Source organism: Lissotriton vulgaris, chromosome 1_2 (assembly GCF_964263255.1).
Source record: "Lissotriton vulgaris chromosome 1_2, aLisVul1.2, whole genome shotgun sequence".
Taxonomy (NCBI): domain Eukaryota; kingdom Metazoa; phylum Chordata; class Amphibia; order Caudata; family Salamandridae; genus Lissotriton; species Lissotriton vulgaris.
The window spans coordinates 238,020,553-238,044,889 of record NC_141686.1 but is presented as its reverse complement, the minus strand read 5'-3'; the positions used below and the strand labels follow the sequence as shown (position 1 = coordinate 238,044,889).

At 50.6% G+C, this 24,337-nt stretch overlaps 2 non-coding genes across 2 annotated transcripts; both read right to left on the bottom strand.

The window, feature by feature from the left end:
- Positions 1 to 845: 845 nt before the first annotated feature.
- Positions 846 to 952, bottom strand: LOC147736411 (U6 spliceosomal RNA). Its single transcript, XR_015307910.1, has one exon. It is a non-coding gene; the product is annotated as a U6 spliceosomal RNA (small nuclear RNA).
- Positions 953 to 2,326: 1,374 nt separating this feature from the next.
- LOC147736410 (5S ribosomal RNA) lies at positions 2,327 to 2,445 on the bottom strand. Its single transcript, XR_015308077.1, has one exon. It is a non-coding gene; the product is annotated as a 5S ribosomal RNA (ribosomal RNA).
- Positions 2,446 to 24,337: the final 21,892 nt, after the last annotated feature.

Genomic DNA, 24,337 nt, shown 5'->3' with positions numbered 1-24,337 from the left:
CCGAAGGCATCAAGGAGCGTGCCTTGGGAACCCGACCTGGGATTCCCCTGTGAGATAACCCCAGCAGGATACAAGGTGAGAGTCAGGCATCCCGCCGCCAGGGGCCCTAGCGGAGACTAAGTAAGCATCTGCCCAGAGTTGCAGAGTGTGAATACGTGAGACGAGTAGGCACCGGCATGAGAATACTCGAGTCCATGGAAGTATGTAGGCCTAAGACCCACCGAGGCGGGGAACCGAACCCCGGTCCAGGACCAATCTCAGTTACCGGGACTGCCGCCACCAACCCCTGAGTCACACTTCTCCACTAACATGGAACGCATCCCGAACCCGCGTGTCCTCCTCGCGCAGGAGCCGCGTGTATACATGCTGCCGAGGCGAGCACTGGAATACCTGCGGGAACCCAGCAGCAAAGCCACAACCCCCGAGCAAGCAGCGTCCTCCGCTCCAGAACCAGGCCTGCACAAGGAGGCAGGCCAGCCGACAAGAGCCGGCTCAACACCGACGCCGAGAGCGGGGGACCCAACCACTGTACGGGAAGATCCGGGATCGGCCAGGAGGCTCGAATCGCTGGCTCGGCCAAAGGAGAAGGAACCCGGGGCGGAGGACCCCGCCGGGAACCAAAAACAGGAACGCACCCCGACCAGCGTGGCAACCACGCGCGGGTGCCAGGCACCATACCACTGCCACGTTCCAAAACAAGGCCATGCGCCGCCGAGCGCCCATGAGCACCCCGGCCCAGCCCAAGCGAATCCAGCCGAGGACCCGCGACAACAGAGGGCACGGGGGAAACGCGCACAACAGCCGAATGGCCCCGCAAAAGACCGGGCACCCCCAGGACCCAGGCGGATTCCATGGAACGCTTCACGAATCAGCGTGTCAACCTTGCGCAGGGGCCATGCTAATCTTCTCGGTAGCGTTCCAATTTTAGTATACGTGCTGCCGAAGCGAGCACCAGAATCCGGGCAGGAGGGCCGAGACCCCCACCGTGAACAGAGTCACCGGCGGCAGACCGAGACGAGGCCCCAGGCGCTGTAGCCCACCGGTGTCCGGGTGATACCAGGCAACGAAGGAAGATCCGACTCAGTCGAACCGCCTCCCCCTAGTCGGACCCTGCGGACAGGACAGCCCGAAGGGCTAGGACCGGCTACTCCGCTCAAGAAAACAATCCCCGAGCAAGGAAACCAAAGGGAGCGAAAACAGCACCCCCCCCCGAAGGCTGACACAGCTCCACACCACCAGGACGACTGTCAAGACCTGGGGGCATTGAAGCACAGGCGCAACCGACGGCAGGTCACCCTGTTAGCCAGGAGGACCACCAGCAACTACCGTGTAGCGCGACTGCCGGAGACCTAATCGACCCAGCGCCCAAGGGCGCCCCCCCCTGAACGAACCAGAGGGGAGGACGGGGCCCCCCGAAGGAGGACAAGCCCGAGACGGGCACCGAAGGGACCACCGCCCCTAGAGCAGGGAGCCGACGGAGGGGAGACACCGCCGAACCAGACGAGGCCAAATCCAACACACCTCCAGACGGGGAACACCCCGACCCCCGCCCGGTGAAGAAGAACCACCAGGCGGGCCAGGTGCCAGTACCCCTAGCCGGCAGCCCCTGGGAACCTCAGGCAGACTCCCCACCCGGAACCAACCGGGCCCGACACTGCCGAAATACTGAAATCAGACGAGATCAGGCGCAGGCAGGGCGGAATTGCCCTAGACCCCACGGGTCAGAAGGCAAACCCAACGGAAGCATCCGCAACCGAGGGCGGGATCCAATCGTAGGCCGCAGCCAACAGCACCTGGTAAACCCAGGCGGACTCCCCTCCAGTCACCAACCCGGCCCGACCCAGCCCAACTTCCGAGTACGGACGAGAACAGGTGTCATTTGGGTGGTATGGCCACAGGCTCCCGGCAAGCCCTTCAGGGCCGACCATGGAAGGGGCAGGTACCCCAACCTATCGATAAGGAGGGACTCCGCGGAGAATCCGCACGGCCAGCCCGCCCGAAGAGCCCAAGAACCGTGCCAGCCACGGCCCAAGATGGGACGAAATGGAGGCGACAGCCCCCCCCCCCCCCCCCCAGGGAACCCCCTGGAGCGGGACGGCCGAAGCCAGGATCTCGGGATGACCAACACGGGAGCGGCCCCACCAGTACCAGACCGGGAAATGCCGAAACCGGGGCCCGGAAGCCCCCAAGAAAGTACCTTGTGGCGACCGACCTCCCGTAACCGGGAGGAATGGCCGAAGGGCCCCACCCCTGCCAGGGCGGGACGCCCCTACAAAGAGGACAAGCCGACAAGGACGCCGGAATGGACCCCGCATGTGCGCGATAAAGCCTACAGCACCTGGTATACCCAGGCGGTCTCCCATCCAGGTACCAACCACGCCCGACCCTGCTTAACTTCCGAGATCGGACGAGATCAGGTGCTTTCATGGTGGTATGGCCGTAGGCTTAGCGCACCACACGTCCGAAAGGGTCGCAAGGCGTATGTACAAATGCCTCCGCGGAACCCCTCCCGGCATTCCCCCCGAGGCGACCACTCCCGGACACCCTTAAGGAGGAGGCCAAGCATCCCCTGGAGAGAAAGTAGCCCACTAACATCATCAGGACCTTTTGAGCCCAAGCCCCGCCGCGGCGGGGAATCGAACTCCGGTCCCGGGCTAGACCATAGTATTAGAGACTGCTGCTCTAACCATAGGGCCACAATCCTCTACCAGGGCCATACACCCCCCCCCCCCCGGGGTCACCGAGAGGGCGACGAGGCGAGGAGGGGGCAGGGCCACCCGCCGAGCAAGGACCTCGATGGGACAGCGCGGCAACACCAGGAGACCCCGCAGAAGGTGACAGAAGAGGAGGTTGAACCCCCGCCACCTGAAGAGAGGCATCGCAGCACAGACGAGCACCCGCCGAGGCGGTGAAGTGCACCCAGTACTCGGGGTAAAACGCCATCTGTAAGTCCGCAGTCAGTGACTGCACGAGGCAAGGACAAGAAATGTAGCACACCACACATGTCTACATTAAGTAGGTCAAATTAATTAAACCCGACCACAGTCACACGTTAAGTGAGTAAAATGGACAAGCCCCCTTGAAAATATCCCACCTTGGGACACTCCTACAGCACAGGCAGGATCCGAACCCTGGCCCGTGAGGGCTGTCCCCACCACAGGCACAAGCCTCACCTTCGAGCCACGGCTCATTGGACCAGTCGAGGATCGAACACCGGACTCACAGCCGAGCCCGACGCGTAGTCCGCTGCCTGCCGAAGGCAGAACGCTTCGCAGCGCCCGCAGGGGAACCCCGGTGTGCACGGCCGCCAAGGCAATCCTCGGCACCATCTTCCAACCCCGCCCACAAGAGGCGGGAGCCCGCTGGAGCCAACCCCAGCGCGGCCAGCAGCCGCGGGCCGTTGGGGAGGAGAGAGCAGTGAGAAAAAAAAAAACTCTCGGACGCCGGCGCCGCGTTGCACTGAGACCCAGGCCGGTCCGATGGGAGCACCCGGACCCGGCCAGTTGATCCCCCGAGGACCCGTGGACAAACGAGGGAGGACCGCGCCTGCCCCCGCCGAGTAAGTGACAAAACACCCGGTCAGGCACCGCGCGCCACCTACACGGTCCACGCAGTGGTCTTCCGCTGTGCCCTATACTGAGACAGGGAAAATACAGAAACATGCCTCGAAAAAGACGTTACCTGCAACTATAACCGAGACAGGGGCTTTTAACGTCGTGCAGAAGCGCTTGCAGACCTGAGAATAAATAATTCCAGGTAATGGCATAATGTGAAGCACGAGCACCCGTTTCAAACTGAGGCGCATGACATCATGACAGGCAGGATTACAACCCGAAAGCTGTTACACTTTAAGTGAGATGCCCCACGCAGAGCCATACACACAGCCCTGGCATTTCCATGAAAACACGACACCCATCGGGCAGCCCAGCTACCCGACGGGTGCATTTTGCAATTCACATATCCATGTAAGCACACACAGGTGCATAAACGCCAAACGGAGCGCTGGACCCCAAACGCCCACACAGTGGCCCGGGTCCTTCGGTAACGACCTGGGGATACACGGGGATGCCCAAACACCCCATATCCCCTGCCGCCCCCCCCCCCTATAAACCACTGGCACGCTATAGCAGCACCTAACCGGCCCCACAGGACCGGGGGCAGGAAGAGGGGGGGGGGATTACTAGGCATAAGGCACCAGAGACCGCTAGAGCAGGTCCACCACCTTAAAACCCCAGGGCCAGCTCACGCCGGCCCATCTTACCTGTACCGTGCTCTGGAGAGAGTCGTGCAGAACAAAAAAAACAGGCTGATTGGTTGGGCCGGCCCGCCTCTTATAGAGGTCAGGTGGGACTGGTCGGCCATGTTGGGAGGGGGTGGGAGGTGGTTTATTTTTGCTTTGGAGGGTTCTGTTGTGGAGCTAAAGCTCACTATGTAAATCATGTGGCGAGGAAGACTTACGAGGAGGTAATCATGCATTACCAAGCTAATGCTCTTAGCCATGTTATCCACCTCCCATTGGATAACATGGCTAAGAACTGCTCAGGGCAGGTGTTACCTTTTGGAGATATTCGCGCTTAGCGCGAATATCTCCAAAAGTTGGTAATAGGAGATAGCGATGTTAGCGACTGTTTTCAGTCGCTAACATCTTGGCACGCCTACTTTGCATGTCATTAGTGATAAATATCACTGACATGCAAAGTGGGGCCCAAGATGGTTGCTACCTCCTACTAGCTGTCGCTAACTGGTGTTAGCGACAGCTAGGTAATAGGGAGATAATTTTATCTCTGCTTTCTTGGCTTTTAAAGCCAAAAAAGCGGAGACAAACCCCCTTGATAATATGCCCCTTTATCTCCGCTTTCTTGGCTTTTAAAGCCAAAAAAGCAGAGATAAATCCCTTGATAATATGCCCCGTTGATTGTGTTAAAGAGATAAATGTATTATGAGCTTTCTGCTGGATCAGTATGGTAAAGTATGTTTCAATTATCACCGCTTTAGCGGAAGGAAACTGCAGCTAAAGCGGCGATAAGGGGCTTGATAATACGCCCTTGTGAATTCCCATAGAAGCCCAGGTTTACACCAGAACCTGGGCTTCTATGGGAATTCGCAAGGGCGTATTATCAAGCCCCTTATCGCCGCTTTAGCTGCAGTTTCCTGCCACTAAAGCGGCGATAATTGTAACGCTGTTTCTTGATAATATGCCTCGTAATTCTTTTAAAATTAACTTTTGTGTTAGTCTTAGGGCCTGTTAAGTTGTTTGTTTTCTCATGTGGATTATGGAAAACATTGTACTTAATTATTTTATTGCAATGCTATTTTTATACTGTTTTTATGTGTATCTCGGATATTTTATGGTGAATATTGTGTTAATTATTTGTTCATTGTTCTACTGTAATGTTGCTTTTATCTTTCTTTTATGCATACATTCAGTTAGAGTACAAAGTTTGAATTGATGATTTAAAAAGATCATCAGGCAAAAATATTAATGCATGAGGTCATTAATACGATAATAAATAGCATTTAAGATGAACTGATTACATTTATTATAACATTTGTCAATATAGGCATCAATTTCAAAATGGCTGCTTACAGCCATCTTTCTGTACGCTTATCTTTTCATTTCTGTCTCACCCAGCACAAAGGCCATGCACAAGCCACTTTGTTGACAATGTTTTGAAATGTAACTTTCCCAAGTACTAAATAATATTTTTCTTTTTGTTCTGTAGCATCATTTTTAAAGTCGTTCTTGATAATATGCCCCTTAGTTTTTCTTCAAGTGTGATTGCTTCAAATTGTGACACTCTAACAATAAGTGTGATGAATGTATGACGATCATTGTATTTTGTATTATAATTAGCTCCTTGTTGGGGGTTGTGGAATCGTTGTCTCTGGCTCTAAAGGAAGCAGTCCCAACCTAATTTATTGGAATGTAACTGTATATAGTTCGTCTAATTTCCTCGTTTATTCTGATTTTAATGCCCGAAACAGTTTGAGTTTCGAATCGTATGTTAAAAAAATATATATGTGTCAATATATGAATTGAGCACATTCTCGTTTAAATAAATATGCAGGCGATGGACGAGAGTGCTGCAGACCTCTGCCGGTTATCAATGGTATTGCAGTCCACGTAAACACTAAAGAAGTTTGCAATTGAAATTTGCATACCCACAATCCTTTGTTGAATAACGCCGTTAGTTTGTTTTCATTCTTAGGAATAATAATTATTTTAATCGTAATAAATGATAAAATAAATACACTGCAGATGTTGTTTGTTGTTAGTGCGGTAAAGTCGCCCTAACATTTTCAAGTAATAGTTGATGAGTCCACATTCAGACGCGGTAATTATAGTTGCATAATCCCGTTAGCATCCTGTCTTCTCATGGTGTTGACACTGGCTTTACTCGCACTTAGTGTGGCAGTGAAGTTCAGCTAACTAATTTTTGACGGGCTTTTCTCCGTAGAAGGAAGCCTAATATCAAAGTATAAGAATAGTCTGGAACATAATTGCGGACAAACAAGTTAAAGTCCTGAATGGAGGATGTTGAACTGTTATTGTCATCTCCATCAAGAGAGTTACCCGCATGACATACTTCCTCTTACCACTACGGCTTGGGCCTGGGACAAGCTTAGACGCTTACTGCGTGTTGACACTCTGTACTCACAGGCCCTCCCACTGCCCAACTCTCATTGGCTCCCCATAACTGGCGAAACATTGATCTGTCGTACACTAGCTAAATACCAATTGGCTACGATCGGTGACTTGTTCCCCGACGGCCACGCGCTTTCCGTTTCCGAGGACCCTCGCTTCTCGGAGCGCACTTTCATGGACACCTTTGTGCTGGCTAGACTCAAGGCATTGTTGCGTGCCACGTTCCACACCTTCCCGTTGCCACCGGACGACACTCTCGCACTCACTTCCATTATCCAGAACACTTCAGGGGCCCACGTGGTATCCAAACTTTACAAAATATGTTTATCCTCACTCCCTTCGTCGGATGAGACGGTTCGTGCCGCTTGGGAAAAGGATCTGGGCACCCAGATCTCTGACGATCAATGGGACGCATGTTGCGCCACGACAAGAGAGGTGTCGATGAATAACAGACACAAACTCATTCATTTTAAATTCCTTCGCCGACTGTACCACACCCCGGCGATGGCCCACAGAATCGACCCTGCGCGCCCCCACACCTGTCCCAAGTGCAACGCCCCACAGGCGGACTTCGCCCATCTCTCCTGGACATGCCCCAAGCTCCACGCCTTTTGGGTTGCTATACATGATACACTGGGTACGATTATAGGCATTCCACTGGCCGTTTTACCTGAGATTGCCCTGATGGGTTACATGTCCAACTTTCCCCGAAAGATACGCAAATTGGCATAGATCTGCTTCCTTCTGGCCAAGAGAGAGGTTGCACTGCATTGGTGCTCGAGACGGGCTCCCACAGTTGCCGCTTGGCTGCGAAGTGTGGCTTATTGCAATGTCAATAGTGTGGAATATTCTGGCCAACTCCCGGCAACCTCCCGCCCCACCGACATCTGGGACCCGTATCGCCAATACATTGCGGGGAGGGCGAGAGAAGCCACAGCTCAGTCCCTACACCCCAATTTACCTACTGGGATGGGCTAGGCCTCAGGTACCCCACGCGGCACTCCATTAGCTAGAGCTTCTGCCACGACACGCCGCTCTCCTGCTGCATGGGGATGGACCATCCCGTTTGCTCGCTGCTTTACCCTACTCTTGGTCCCTCAGGTACTGTTGGCGATCTATGGCCTTCTGTTTTTACTCCTGTTCCTCCCGGGTGGGGTGTTTAGATGTCTGCTGTTATAGAAGTGTGGTTATAGTCTGCGATGCCTCCTATTGTGATACGGAACGGACTGATGTGCTGGTCTCGCAAGCTGTTACTTCTGAATGATGCAATTTTCTTTCCTTTTTTGAGTTTTTTGGACTATTGTTTATGCTTGCTTTGAATTTCAGTTGCTTATCAGAAAATTCTACTATTGTGACATTGGTTATGCTCCATGATGCGACCTAACTGTTTATTTCCTAGCGTCACTTTGTTACCGGAACTGATTGAACTCTGCCTACTTGACGCTCTGTTCAAAATCTGTAAGCTGTATTACTGTGGTTTGCGTCAATTTGCTTTAATAAAATGTTTAAATAAAAAAAAGAGAGTTACGACAGCTAAATAAAGAATATCTATAATAATGGAAGAGTTGCCTGGTGAAGCTAAATATATCTAGAACTCACTCTTAATAACAAAAATGTTTATAACATTTTTTAAATTTAGATGTTTCTCAACATTATTCGTGGTATTGTTAAATTACACACATCTAACATTTTAGATCAGGAAAGTGGGGGATATAAAAAATGATTTTGGAGAATATATTATCCCCATTGACTTCTATTGCAGCAGAGTCAGTTTCAAGTCGGAGAAAGCTAAAATGTAGCCATTTTTTGCTTGGAAAATCAGAAGTCTCCAGCCTGAATACAAAAGTTTCTAGCTATTGCGACAAGAATTTTAGATTCTATTAAGGACACGGAGGCGAGGATTATGCTTTCTCATTTCTTTTCTGCACAAACAGCAGCCAATGAAAATGAAACTACAAATGTAAAAAACAACATTTCCCATGAGGCTTTGAACCACGCCTCTCTTACAACAACCAATCACAATGGTAATAAGCATATAAAGTATAGAGACACTAATCTGGCCTCCTCTTCCTTTGCGCGAACAGTCTTGAACAGTCTCGTTACATTGAACCAAAAGTCTTAGTTCTCAACGGAGAGAAACAGTTCCATAAGTAATTCTCAACGGAGAAATCCAGAACAGTAAGAACTCATCCTCCAGCAGGAAGGTACAGCAGCCGAATCCACAGGCGGCAATCAACTCTTGTTGGAGTCGTTTCCTAAAACAGAAAAAGAAGTTTGAGAAAAACGCCCACAACCAACATTACTCAGAGGCTGGGTATAAAAAAGGTTAAACATCGTCATGTAATCAACAACAGTTGCATAACTGTCCCAACGGGTGGGTTAATCCTCGCCTCCGTGTCCTTAATAGAATCTAAAATTCTTGTCGCGATAGCTAGAACATTTTGTATTCTATGGCAGGACCGGAGGCTTCTGATTATGCTGGTTCAAAGCTCGAAAATTAAAGCTCGTCAATCACAGCATCAGAAACATGAGGAACCGGTTTATAATAGAACACTTTAAACAATGAATCTGAAGACCAGTCAGCTGCCTTCAGGATATCCTCCAAGCGGGAACCCAGTAAATAGGCTTTAGAAGCCATCGCACCTCTAGCAGAGTGCGCACCATAAGCAGAAGTGTCAATGCCGGCTTCCAACATAATCCATCTGACCCATCTGGCTAAGGTAGCAGCAGCAACTGGCTTGAATGGCTTTTGAACAGAAATCAACAATTGCCCCAAAGGATCAACTCTGTGCGCAATAGTACGCTCCTCATAACATTTAAGACATTGAAGAACACATAGCTTGCTGTTGTGTGGAAAAGCTGGGTATTCAACTGAGCGAGACATGGTCTTGGTACGTCTTGTAATGACAAAGGATACACCCTGAGGAGAAAACATCCTACCAGCCAAATCTTAAGCTCTGACATCCGAGACCCTATGACATGAAATGAGGCACAACAGCATGGTAAGCTTGGCAGAGAGCTGCTTTAAAGACAAATCATCATTATTGGGCCAGGATTCCAACAAATTAAGCACCTTAGTAACATCCCACATGGTGGAATACCTGGGCCTAGGAGGGTTGGCAACACGCACACCTTTGAGCAACTTACACACCAAGGGGTGCATCCCCACAGGTTTACCGTCGATGTGGTCGTGACCAGTAGAAATAGCAGACCTGAAATTATTAACTGACCTGTAAGCCAGGCCCGAGGTTGCACAATCAGATAAAAAATTAAGCACCTCAGTCACATTTGATCCCACGGGATCCACCTGTTTTGAAAGGCACCAACCCACCCACTTCTTCCAAGATGCAGAGTATCGTTTCCGGGTGGAAGGAGCCCACGCTTGCTGCATAAAACTGGAAGCCTCTCGTGAAAGGCCTGCACGGCGTTCATGTCTCCGGAGAGCGTCCACACCATCAAGGTCAATTGGTTCTGCAGGACCAATGGATGGCACGCCCCCACTGGGTCCTGCAGAAGCGTTGGAAAGACTGGGAGCCAGAAGGGGAGATCTACTGACAACTCCAACAGTGTGGGAAACCACAACTGAGTTGACCAGAATGGGGTCACCAACACTACTGTTGCCTCCTGTCGGCGTAGCAACGCCGCTACTCTCGGGATCAGCGCAAATGGTGGAAACGCATAATTCCTGTGCTGCCCCCAATGGTGAAGGAACGCGTCTGTCCCCATTGCCAGTGGGTCCGGTCTCCAACTGTAAAACAGGGGAAGATGGGCATTGAGGCGAGAGGCAAACAGGTCTATCTGGCATGGGCCTCGCATAGTCATGATCCGAGAGAACAACGATGGGTGGAGCCTCCAATCGCTGGAGTCCTGGAGAAATCAGGAGTTCCAATCCGCCACCTGATTGAATTTCCCCGGAAGGTATTCCGCCACCACGGAGATCTCGCGATCCAGGCAGAAGTGCCAGAATTCCTTCGCAATGTGGACTAACATCCGGGATCTCGTCCCTCCTAATCGGTTGATGTATCTCACCGCTGAGACATTGTCCATCCGAAGGAGTATACAACAATTGCTCTTCAGCGGTGAGATAGACCTGATGGCAAAGGACCCTGCCAGCAACTCTAGACAGTTGATGTGAAGTGAGAGTTCGTCGGCTGACCACCGTCCTCCTGTGGTAAATTCTCCACAGCGAGCGCCCCAGCCCCATTGACTGGCGTCTGATTCGACCACCACATCTGGGGCTGCGCCGAAGATAGCTCGGCCGTTCCAGGCTGACATGTGGTCCAGCCACCACTGAAGTTCCTCCCGGGACTCGGGGGAAAGAGGAATCAAGTGATCGTAATGAAAATTCCTCTGAAGGTAAAAGATTTTCAGTCTCTGTAGAGCTCTGTAGTGCAGGGGGCCGGGGAAGATGGCTTGAATCGACGAGGCCAGAAGGCCTACAATCCGCGCCAGCACCCGCAAGGAAATCTTCTCCTTGGCCAAGGTGGATGCTATCTCCCTCTTGATTGACCTGATCTTTTGAAGGGGAAGGAGAAGTTGGGCTGAGACCGAGTCTATCAGGAAGCCCAGGAATTCCATCCGTTGATTCGGTATCAGCACCGATTTCTTGGTATTGATCACGAATCCCAGATCCTGCAACAAGGACGTCGTCCACTCCAGGTGAGTGAGAAGAAGGGACCGGTCCTGAGCCAGGAGTAGAATGTCGTCTAGGTAGACGCATACCCAATCTGAACGTCCCGTATCTAGGAAAGGTCAGTTCCTCATTCCCATCTGTCATCTTGCACCAATTCTCAAGCCACAATATAGTATGTAACCCAACGTTCGTAGCCATGTAATGAGCTGGCGTATCCTCGGGTGGAGCCTCTTCCCCACCCCGAGGTTCTAAACTCTTCTCTCCAGAAAAACAACTTCGCAATTCTTTTAAACATTTCATGATGAAATCCACAACAGTTCCTTGTTTACTATGCTCGTTAACTTTACAATGACAATCCACCAATCCCAGCGCGGCTTCACTCTGGCTGTCCTATCCCAGCGCGGCTCTTCGCTGACGTCACTTACTTCCCGCTTACCGCCCTATCTCAGCGCGGCTTCACACTAACCGTCCTATCTCAGCGCGGCGCTTCCTGACGTCACTCCCCTCCATCTGCAGCAGTTCCCCTCCTTTCTCCGCTCGTCTCTCGGTCATGCATGCGTCCCAATCATACACTTTGAAATGATCACTTCCGACCAAGCAATCACTTCTCTGACTGTACGTCCACAGTCTGACTGTAATTGTCACCGACTGGCAAATGTCTGTCCGATAAAAGAGCAAACAATCGCCTCTCTGATAGGCTTCATACACACGGTAACTTCCGACCAGCGTCCGTTACCCACGCATTCACACATTCATTCCCCCTATCTCGGTCCTGCGGGCAATCAATGGTACCTCATGATCCCCTCTTAATGGTCGACAATTACTGTGAGTGTTCGATACACCTGAACCACTTAAACTCTCCTTGAGCTTAAGATTTTCACCGGTTTCGTGCGCTCACAACCTGATTTCCTTTCACACTACAGGCATTCAATCTCCGCTAGACAATACAATACAACAACACAATACACACCGCAATCTAACACGCATGACCCTTTTTATACTCACACTCTTAGGACCTGCTGCTTTCTGCCGCATCGTCACTCTCCGTCATCTTCCGTTGATCGCCATCCCCCGTCCGCTGCTCTATGGACGCACATCTTCGGATGTCTATGGGCCTTGGGGAAATCTTAACCTATATGGATTACCTTCACTCCAGAAGATAAACCATCCTACTCTGCTACCAACTGGAAAGGCGGGAAATTCAATCTAGAATTTGGACATCAACTCTAGTATCCCGTCACAGGTCGATTAGACCTTTGTACCTGTCATAGAGTGTAGAAGGCAATCTTTTTCGACAAATCAATTCGGATCACTTCCATTTCTTTCCCCAAAGAACCACTGACAAAAAGTCAAGTTTGAAGATTTATTATAAAGCCAAAAGCAGTTGTGTATATAAACACCTCAGTAAAAGGTTCAGCAGATTCACAGGAACTAATACAAATATAATCCTACGGAAAAGTCTCAAACAACTGAGAAACAGCACTAATATGATTTCCAGGACCACTAATCTTGAAATAATTGCTATGATTTGGGTCCTGGTAGGCATAGAGGAAAATAAGAAATACATCAGGATAAGTCTGTCCCTACACTATACTAAGTGTCATCCCTACAACTGGATCATCCCTCACAAAAAGGTGTCAGCCGTGGTGACTTCCAAAGAAGTTCACTCACTCAGTTCGGACTTAGCCTCTTGAGTTCAACTCATAAGTAGCTCTCTCTGCCTACCCAGCATCTTTCTTCACCCTTGTGCGCTTCTACTCTGCTCTCCTCCCGGGGTGCTGTCCCTAATACGAAACCCACAATTCAGTCGGCACGCCCCAAGAGACGCCCCCCTTGGAGAGTTGTATTTCAAAGGGTCGTCATCTTGATGTCTTCATCCTTGTTCGTTGAAAAACGGCCTTGGGTCCCACAGCCGTCTCCTCTTGAAGTTGCTTCCCTAAAATTCCACAACCACTCCTCCGGGTCTACAACTATCTTTCTAACTTTCATATACAATGGGCCCTTATTTACTATCTTTGGCTTAACCTTGCACCTGCAAAGGAACGCACATAAATTGGTTCACGACAACATGCTACTTGCAATTAATTCTTTGAGGCAATATTCTAGGAAAAAGGCAGTTCCATGATTTAGAGTTAGCTGGCACATTCCTAACTCGGCCTACACAAACTGTTATCCCCACCTGGGCCTCTGCACGTTTCGAGATGTCACCCTCTAACTTTGGTAAACGGTTTTACTCATTAGGCCTGCATCCTTATAGAAAAAGAAAAGAATACATTTCCCAACTAAACACTTCTATGTCATTTACAATGAATAAAATAATGAATTACTAAACATACATTGGAATACATGAGGTTTTCTTTAAGCACACTCTAACTGAACTAGCATTAATTTCACAAATACATTTCTAGATTGCATGACATTAATACTTCAAGAAACACGTTATATTGCAGCTAAGAGAAATTCTGATACATGCGTTCATAGCTTGGTGTCACACTTAAACATGATTATAAGCCTCTATATATGCGGGTGCGGATTACTTGTGAATATGATGTACCCTGTAGGAGAGTAGGGTCTGCTATCCTATGGTCACCCCAAATTTTTGCTTTTTGCTTCACTGGTTTCTGACTTAATGTGGCTGTGGGCCTGCTAATCAGACCCACAGCCTGCTGTTCTCTCTCTAAATTGATGCCCATGCACTCTAGGTGCATTACGAATTGGAACTGGTTCACCTTATGAGCCCCTGTAATAGTGCACCCTAGGTGCCCAGGGCATAGGTGTATCCAAGGCCTACCAGGGGCTGCAGCACGTATTGTGCCACCCCTGGCCTGGCCTCCATCTTTGACACAACTGGCTGATCACTCAGCTGGGGTAAGTCGGTGTAACCACCTCTTACTTAGGTACAGTATGTCTGTGCCTAACCCTAAACTGGACACATATGTTCCTATCAGCCACTCCTATGGAAGGCCTCATCAATCCTGGAGGCAGAGTGCTTGGAAATATGTGAGATGGTGCTCTGGCATGAGCTGAGCCTGTCTGCAGCTGTCGGGAACAACTCCCTAAGCTGGTCCGGGATATTGCCATACCATATACTCTTAAGTGCATTATAATCCTCGCGGTTAAATGCTAACTTTGGTTTGGCTTTATCAAAACATGTCGAGTAAGGTGTCATACGAATTGGAATACTATCCCCTCGCCAATTCTGGCGACGGGGATAGCATTCCACCCTTCTAGAGGGACACGACATGTGCGTAGCCTTAACCCCGGTTAAAGTTAAACAGAGCCTCAGCTTCACAAAATGGACGCTGCCACCACAGACACAAGTCTGGCCTCCTGCTGCTGACCGAAACTCGGCAGATGGTGGCCTGGACAAAGGGTTTCCTGCCTTGGGAGGTGCGAGCACCACCCCAGACAGGATTTTGTGTATTGGGTAGGACAGGGCTGAATAGAATCAGACATGCCCGGGGCACACAAGGTGTCCCCGTGCATAGGCCAGCCCAAACCGGTTCTGGGGCCTTCCAGCCCCAGTCCTGGCGCGGAGCTGGACAAAGGAAAGGGGGTGTAACCGCCCCCCTTCCTGGTTCCTCCCAGAGGAGGGACCTAGTAGGTGATCCACCCCCTAGATTGGAATAAGAGGGGGAGCAGTGCCATTGCACAGCAGATCATCCCGAAATCAACTTAAACTAAGAAGAAGACTGGACTTCGACATTCTGCTGCACAGAAGACTGAAGAAGAATCTCCCTTGTGGCCAAGGAGTGACCACCCTGTGAACACAGGTACCAACCAGCAACTCGACGTCTGCTTTGCCGCCGCCTCCCGCCGGAGCCCGAGCCCAGAGCCCGACAAGAACCAGATTCCCAGACCTCTCAGAGCCCGATCCACAGTCCCTGCAAAGAAGGGACCCGTGGAGGCACCGAGTGACGTGGGACCGGACCTCTTGAAAGACACCCGAAAAGCTGACTGCGCAGCTTCTGAGGCATCCTCGACGTTGTGCTTTGGGGATTGAGAACCCCCACCACCGAGCAGCCCTTGCACCGAAGATCAGCCCTCCAGCATCTCCACGATCTGCGTGGGGCCCTTTTGCATTGTGCCACTCGACGCGCCATCCCGGCCACTAGCCACGCGGCCAGCGGCCAACTTGGCGACGAACCCGAAGATTTAAACAGCAGGTCTGGTTGCTCCAGACCTACCCAAGCTCCTGTGAAAAGGAGCACCCGCTCTGACCTTGCTGGTCCGAGTGAACAGCATCTTTCAACTTCTGCGTGGCTTGCATTTGCCAAGGCCTGTTTGCTCCGATCAGGTCGCCGACACCGCCAACAGCGAGAAGCCTACGTGGGACAGCTCGTGACCGACTCCTGGACGTCCTCGACCCCGGGTATCCACGTGGCTGCAGAAAGAAGCTACCCGACAACGCCTGTTTGCACCCGACATCGCCTGGTTCCAATCTGGTTCCACGGTAGTCACTGGCTAGTGACTTTGAACACTGTCCCCTCTGCTTTCAGGTCTTCAACTCTTCAGATCCACCCTTGGATCCACCGGAACTCTTCTCATCGAGCCGCCTGCAGCATCTTCAGCTCCAAGCACCATCGACCAGCGTGACGAAACCCGACACATCTTCGACCCTGTGCACCCGCTTCCTGTGGGTGAGGTAACTCAGCTCCGCCGGTGCTCCTGCACTGGTACACATCCCAAGGGCCTGTGTTTTAAGTTTCAGCTCCGTAGGTCACTCGGAAGGTTCCTAACTTTCTAACTTTGTGCTTTTTACGCACCATAGACTTTGTATTGAGAAGTGCGTGCACTTTGAACACTGCACCCGAGTCCCGTGGGCCTTTCCCGACTTAGTTAACTCCAGTCTCGAATAGCTCCAGCGATTCCCAAGGCCCTAGGCCTCTTCACTTTCCTTTAGGTATCTCTTATACCACTTATTTAGTATATGGTTTAGGTGGCCCCTAGGGCTCATCCATATTGTGCAACTTTTGTGTATTTTAAACTGTCTTGTGATTTAACGCTTGTGCTTCTGTGCTCATAAAGAGTCCAGGGGATTTTAATAGTTAATAAATCAATATATATTTTCAATATATATCTGTGTGGTGTCCCTTTCATTTGGTATTCAAGGGGGTTGTGTATGGTATAACAGCTGGCTTCACATGCCTTTCAGAGTTTAGCCTAAGACTGCTTTGTCCACGTTACCAATAGGATAACTGGTCTACAAGGTTGAATTACAACCATCATCATAAGGGTTGCTTGGCATGGTACAAAGTGATCACTAGAACTAGTGAGCATTATATACCAGGCCAACTTCTCACATTGGTGAGCAGCGGATTGGGATCTGAGCTTGCTGTTGTTTTACCATTACAATCTTTGAGATTATCATTTGAAAGATCATACAGGTACCTGCTAGGTACATATAAAACAAGACTAGTATACTTAAGTTCTACTGAACTTAGTTGTTGTAGAGCAAAGGGAGTAGCACACCCTAGCTACAACTACTAGATAGGTTTAGTAGGTAAACACCAGTGTAGGTAGATTGCAACACATCCACCCACACTAGAGCAATGTCTGGAACAGAGGGGTCCAGTGGACTTACTCCTGTTGAGAGTGACCCTCCAAGGGCACCATCCCAGTTTGCTATTTTTCCCTTTAAGGAATTAAGACAGCTTTGTGTCTTAAGGGGTCTGAAGACAGGGCCTACCCCTACTGCAGACCACCTAAGAGAGCTCTTGGATCAGTCTGAAGCTCTAAAGACCTCTAAAGCAAACCCCACAGGGAATGCTGAAGGAGGCCATCCTTCAGAGGATGACACTGTAGACACCCCTACCCCTATCATCCTAGTAGATGAGGAAGCCTCCACCACTGGAGCTCCTCAAGTAGATGTAGAGGAAGAGGAAGAAGAAGAGGAGGAGGAGGTGGAAAGCAGTGAGTCAGATGATGACAGAGATAGTCAGGTGCTGGTCAGTAGACTGAACCAGGCTAACTTAAGTCAACTTGGGAATGAATCAGGTAACAACCCATTCAGACCCCCAGGTGGACTTAACCAGGGCCATAGGAGGAGAAGGCATCACTCAGGTGAATCCAATACCTCCCATGTCTCTAGAGGCTCTCATGGTCACTCCAGAAAGGAGATGACTAGCCCTCAGAGAAGGGAACATGAGGCCAAGATGAGAGAGGCTGAGCTTAGGATCCAGAGGCAAGAGTTAGAGGTTGCCCTGGCTAAGGAGAAACTTGCTAGAGCAAGACAGCCTAGAGAGAGTGGGGTAATAGAACCCACTGGTGGCAGCAATATCCACAAGGATAAAGACAGGTCTTTTGATAATAGAAACCTGAGTAAGATTGTGCCCCCCTACAAAGCTGGGGATGATATCCATAAATGGATTACTGCAATGGAGAGAGCCTGCAGAGTACAGCAGATCCCTCAGGAGCAGTGGGCAGCAATCTTGTGGCTCTCCTTTGAAGGTAGAGGCCGAGACAGACTCCTCACAGTTAGTGATGGGGATTCTAGAAACTACCTGGTCCTGAAGAGTGCTCTGATTGATGGGTTAGGCTTAACCACTGAACAGTACAGGTTAATGTTCAGAGATACCCAGAAGACACAGACTCAGGACTGGTCTGAATTTGTTGAGTGTGCCACTAAGGCTCTAGAGGGATGGTTGCTGGGAAGCAAGGTTACAGACTATGAAGGATTGTATAATTTGCTGATGAGAGAACAAATTTTAAATAATTGTCAGAACCAGCAGTTGCATCAACATTTGGTTGACTCAGATTTGACCTCCCCCCAAGAATTGGGAAAGAGGGCAGATAAATGGGTAAGAACCAGAATTAAGCAAAAGAACCAGAACCAGAACCAGGGTGGTGACCAGAAGAAAACAGACCAGAAGGGTGGGGAGCAGAAAGCTAAAGACCAGAAGTCTTCAACAGGGCCCCAAACTGAGACAGAGGGTGGGTCCCAAACTTCCAAGAAGAAGAAGAAAGAAGGTCAGAAGAAACCCTGGTGTAAAACTTGTAAGAACACCTCTCACTGGACAAGTGAGTGTAAAAAGGGTGGAGCCCCCAACACTGCAGCCCCTAAGGCACCTGCACCCACTAGTACAGTTAGCAGTGTTGGTCCTCAAGCCAAGGGTTTAGTGGGAATCACTTTGGGAACTGAAGGAGATTCTGACCTAGTCAGAACCCTTACACAGGCTGTTCTGGTTTGTGAAGGGGACATAGATTTGACCCCTGACATAAGTCCCAGTAACCTGGGCAAATACAGACAGACACCTTTGATTAACAACAAAGTGGCTCAAGCTTACAGGGACACATGTGCCAGTGTCACTATGGTGACACCTAACTTTGTGGACCCTGGACAATACATGCCAGGCGATGATTACCTGGTGACCAATGCCAGCAATGTCACTACTACACATAGTGTGGCACTTGTTAACTTTTCCTGGGGAGGGGTAACTGGCCTAAAGAAAGTTGTGGTTAGTGCTGATCTCCCAGTAGAATGTTTGTTGGGCAATGACCTGGAGAACTCTCTATGGTCAGAAGTTGAGTACAGGACTCATGCAGAGATGTTAGGGATATCATCACATGTCCTTGCTGTGACCAGGTCACAGGCCAAAAAGTGCCTCTCTGAACCTCAGGTCTTGGATCCTGGAACAATGGACCAAGTACCTCCCAAGAAGAAGAACAGGAGGGTTAAGGCTGTGCCTTCCCAACTGCCTACAAGTGAGGATCAGGCTTCACAGGAAACTGATCTAGAGACCCCTGAAGGAACTGTCCCTGAAGAACTTGAACCTGATCAGGTTGAGTTTCTGGGGACAGGGGGACCTTCTAGGGCAGACTTGGGGCAGGCTCAGTTAACCTGTCCTTCTCTTGAACCCCTCAGACAGCAGGCTGCTGCTGAGGCTGCTGGGAATGCTCAAGGTGCCCATAAAGTATATTGGGACGATGGACTCCTTTATTCAGAGGCTAGAGACCCCAAGCCTGGTGCTACCAGGAGGTTGGTTATACCTCTGCAATTTAGGGGCTTCCTACTCACCTTGGCCCATGATATTCCTTTAGCAGGACACCTAGGCCAGAACAAGACTTGGGACAGGCTTGTCCCTCACTTTCACTGGCCTCACATGTCTGAAGACACCAAGGAGTTTTGTCGCTCCTGTGAAACCTGCCAAGCCAGTGGTAAAGCAGGTGGAACAACAAAGGCCCCCCTGATACCACTACCTGTGGTGGGGGTTCCCTTTGAGAGAGTGGGGATTGATATTGTTGGTCCAATGGATCCCCCTACAGCATCTGGGCACAGATTCATACTGGTGGTAGTGGATCATGCCACCAGGTACCCAGAGGCAATTCCCCTTAGGACCACAACAGCTCCTGTTGTGGCCAGGGCCTTACTTGGAGTTTTCTCCAGAGTGGGGTTTCCTAAGGAGGTAATATCAGATAGAGGTACCAACTTCATGTCTGGATATTTGACAGCTATGTGGAAGGAATGTGGTGTAAACTACAAGTTCACCACTCCTTATCACCCACAATGCAATGGGCTTGTTGAGAGATTTAACAAGACCCTAAAGGGCATGATTAAAGGATTACCTGAAAAGCTCAGGCGAAGATGGGACATCCTTCTGCCCTGCCTTTTGTTCGCTTACAGAGAGGTCCCTCAAAAGGGGGTTGGCTTCAGCCCCTTTGAATTGTTGTTTGGGCACCCTGTAAGAGGACCCCTGTGTCTTGTGAAGGAAGGATGGGAGTTACCTCTCAAAAAGCCTAAACAGGACATAGTGGACTATGTACTTGGTCTCCGCTCCAGGATGGCAGAGTACATGGAAAAGGCATCCAAAAACCTTGAGGCTAGCCAAGAATTACAAAAAGCTTGGCATGACCAAAAGGCTGTCCTTGTTGAATTTCAGCCTGGACAGAAGGTATGGGTGTTGGAGCCAGTGGCCCCAGCAGCACTCCAAGACAAATGGTCTGGACCCCATACAATTCTGGAAAAGAAGGGAGAGGTTACCTACTTGGTGGACCTAGGAACTCCCAGGAGCCCCCATAGGGTGCTCCATGTGAACAGATTGAAGGCATATGTCAGCAGGGCAGACATGGGCTTGCTCATGGCTACAGATGAGGGACAGGAGGAAGAGAGTGACCCTCTCCCAGACCTGCTCACTCAGAACCCTGAGGATGGCTCAGTTGATGGTGTGGCCTTAGGTGGCAGCCTCACTGAACATCAGCAACATGACTGCAGACAAGTTCTACAGACATACAGGCATATGTTCTCCTTGACCCCCAGTCAGACTAACTGGTGTACCCATGTGGTGGACACTGGTGACAGTCTTCCTGTAAAGAGCAAGATTTACAGGCAACCTGACCACGTCAGGGACTGTATAAAGACTGAGGTGCAAAAGATGCTGGAATTAGGTGTCATTGAACCTTCAGAGAGCCCCTGGGCTAGCCCAGTGGTTCTGGTCCCCAAACCTCACACCAAAGATGGCAAGAGAGAGATGAGGTTCTGTGTGGATTACAGAGGACTCAATGCTGTCACCAGGACAGATGCACACCCTATTCCAAGGGCAGATGAGCTCATTGACAAGTTGGCTTCTGCCAAATATTTGAGCACATTTGACTTAACAGCTGGCTACTGGCAAATCAGGTTAGCTGAGGAGTCTAAAGCCAAGACAGCATTTTCTACCCCTAGTGGGCATTATCAGTTTGTGGTGATGCCCTTTGGTTTGAAAAATGCACCTGCCACCTTCCAAAGGTTGGTGAACCAAGTCCTCACTGGGTTGGATGACTTTTGTGCAGCTTATCTGGACGATATTGCTGTCTTTAGCTCCACCTGGGAGGATCACCTGATCCACCTGAAGGAAGTGCTTGAGGCTCTGCAGAAGGCAGGCCTCACTATCAAGGCAACAAAGTGCCAGATAGGGCAGAGCAAGGTTGTATACCTGGGCCACCTTGTAGGTGGAGGCCAAGTTCAACCACTGGAGAGTAAGATCCAGACCATCAAGGACTGGTCCCCTCCAACTACCCAGACTCAGGTCAGAGCTTTCTTGGGCCTGACTGGGTACTACAGGAAGTTTGTTAAGAACTATGGGTCCATTGTGACTCCTCTTAATGATCTGACATCCAAGAAGATGCCCAAAAAGGTTCAGTGGACAGAAATCTGTCAAAAGGCATTTGATGACCTGAAGAAGGCCATGTGCTCTGCACCTATCCTGAAGAGTCCTGACTACTCAAGAGAGTTCATTGTCCAAACAGATGCTTCTGAGTTGGGAGTGGGAGCAGTGCTTTCACAGCTTAATGTAGATGGCCAGGACCAGCCCATTGCTTTCATTAGCAGAAGGCTGACCCCCAGAGAGAAACGTTGGTCAGCTATAGAGAGGGAGGCCTTTGCTGTGGTGTGGGCCCTGAAGAAGTTGAGACCATACTTATTTGGCACTCACTTCAAGATTCAGACCGACCATAAGCCCCTCCTATGGCTTAATCAGATGAAGGGTGAAAACCCCAAACTACTCAGGTGGTCCATTTCCCTACAGGGGATGGACTTTACAGTGGAGCACCGCCCAGGGACTGACCATGGCAACGCAGATGGTCTCTCCAGGTACTTCCACTTAGAACATGAAGACACAACTGGTCAAGGTTAGTCTAATGTCCCTGCGTTTGGGGGGGGGTTATGTAGGAGAGTAGGGTCTGCTATCCTATGGTCACCCCAAATTTTTGCTTTTTGCTTCACTGGTTTCTGACTTAATGTGGCTGTGGGCCTGCTAATCAGACCCACAGCCTGCTGTTCTCTCTCTAAATTGATGCCCATGCACTCTAGGTGCATTACGAATTGGAACTGGTTCACCTTATGAGCCCCTGTAATAGTGCACCCTAGGTGCCCAGGGCATAGGTGTATCCAAGGCCTACCAGGGGCTGCAGCACGTATTGTGCCACCCCTGGCCTGGCCTCCATCTTTGACACAACTGGCTGATCACTCAGCTGGGGTAAGTCGGTGTAACCACCTCTTACTTAGGTACAGTATGTCTGTGCCTAACCCTAAACTGGACACATATGTTCCTATCAGCCACTCCTATGGAAGGCCTCATCAATCCTGGAGGCAGAGTGCTTGGAAATATGTGAGATGGTGCTCTGGCATGAGCTGAGCCTGTCTGCAGCTGTCGGGAACAACTCCCTAAGCTGGTCCGGGATATTGCCATACCATATACTCTTAAGTGCATTATAATCCTCGCGGTTAAATGCTAACTTTGGTTTGGCTTTATCAAAACATGTCGAGTAAGGTGTCATACGAATTGGAATACTATCCCCTCGCCAATTCTGGCGACGGGGATAGCATTCCACCCTTCTAGAGGGACACGACATGTGCGTAGCCTTAACCCCGGTTAAAGTTAAACAGAGCCTCAGCTTCACAAAATGGACGCTGCCACCACAGACACAAGTCTGGCCTCCTGCTGCTGACCGAAACTCGGCAGATGGTGGCCTGGACAAAGGGTTTCCTGCCTTGGGAGGTGCGAGCACCACCCCAGACAGGATTTTGTGTATTGGGTAGGACAGGGCTGAATAGAATCAGACATGCCCGGGGCACACAAGGTGTCCCCGTGCATAGGCCAGCCCAAACCGGTTCTGGGGCCTTCCAGCCCCAGTCCTGGCGCGGAGCTGGACAAAGGAAAGGGGGTGTAACCGCCCCCCTTCCTGGTTCCTCCCAGAGGAGGGACCTAGTAGGTGATCCACCCCCTAGATTGGAATAAGAGGGGGAGCAGTGCCATTGCACAGCAGATCATCCCGAAATCAACTTAAACTAAGAAGAAGACTGGACTTCGACATTCTGCTGCACAGAAGACTGAAGAAGAATCTCCCTTGTGGCCAAGGAGTGACCACCCTGTGAACACAGGTACCAACCAGCAACTCGACGTCTGCTTTGCCGCCGCCTCCCGCCGGAGCCCGAGCCCAGAGCCCGACAAGAACCAGATTCCCAGACCTCTCAGAGCCCGATCCACAGTCCCTGCAAAGAAGGGACCCGTGGAGGCACCGAGTGACGTGGGACCGGACCTCTTGAAAGACACCCGAAAAGCTGACTGCGCAGCTTCTGAGGCATCCTCGACGTTGTGCTTTGGGGATTGAGAACCCCCACCACCGAGCAGCCCTTGCACCGAAGATCAGCCCTCCAGCATCTCCACGATCTGCGTGGGGCCCTTTTGCATTGTGCCACTCGACGCGCCATCCCGGCCACTAGCCACGCGGCCAGCGGCCAACTTGGCGACGAACCCGAAGATTTAAACAGCAGGTCTGGTTGCTCCAGACCTACCCAAGCTCCTGTGAAAAGGAGCACCCGCTCTGACCTTGCTGGTCCGAGTGAACAGCATCTTTCAACTTCTGCGTGGCTTGCATTTGCCAAGGCCTGTTTGCTCCGATCAGGTCGCCGACACCGCCAACAGCGAGAAGCCTACGTGGGACAGCTCGTGACCGACTCCTGGACGTCCTCGACCCCGGGTATCCACGTGGCTGCAGAAAGAAGCTACCCGACAACGCCTGTTTGCACCCGACATCGCCTGGTTCCAATCTGGTTCCACGGTAGTCACTGGCTAGTGACTTTGAACACTGTCCCCTCTGCTTTCAGGTCTTCAACTCTTCAGATCCACCCTTGGATCCACCGGAACTCTTCTCATCGAGCCGCCTGCAGCATCTTCAGCTCCAAGCACCATCGACCAGCGTGACGAAACCCGACACATCTTCGACCCTGTGCACCCGCTTCCTGTGGGTGAGGTAACTCAGCTCCGCCGGTGCTCCTGCACTGGTACACATCCCAAGGGCCTGTGTTTTAAGTTTCAGCTCCGTAGGTCACTCGGAAGGTTCCTAACTTTCTAACTTTGTGCTTTTTACGCACCATAGACTTTGTATTGAGAAGTGCGTGCACTTTGAACACTGCACCCGAGTCCCGTGGGCCTTTCCCGACTTAGTTAACTCCAGTCTCGAATAGCTCCAGCGATTCCCAAGGCCCTAGGCCTCTTCACTTTCCTTTAGGTATCTCTTATACCACTTATTTAGTATATGGTTTAGGTGGCCCCTAGGGCTCATCCATATTGTGCAACTTT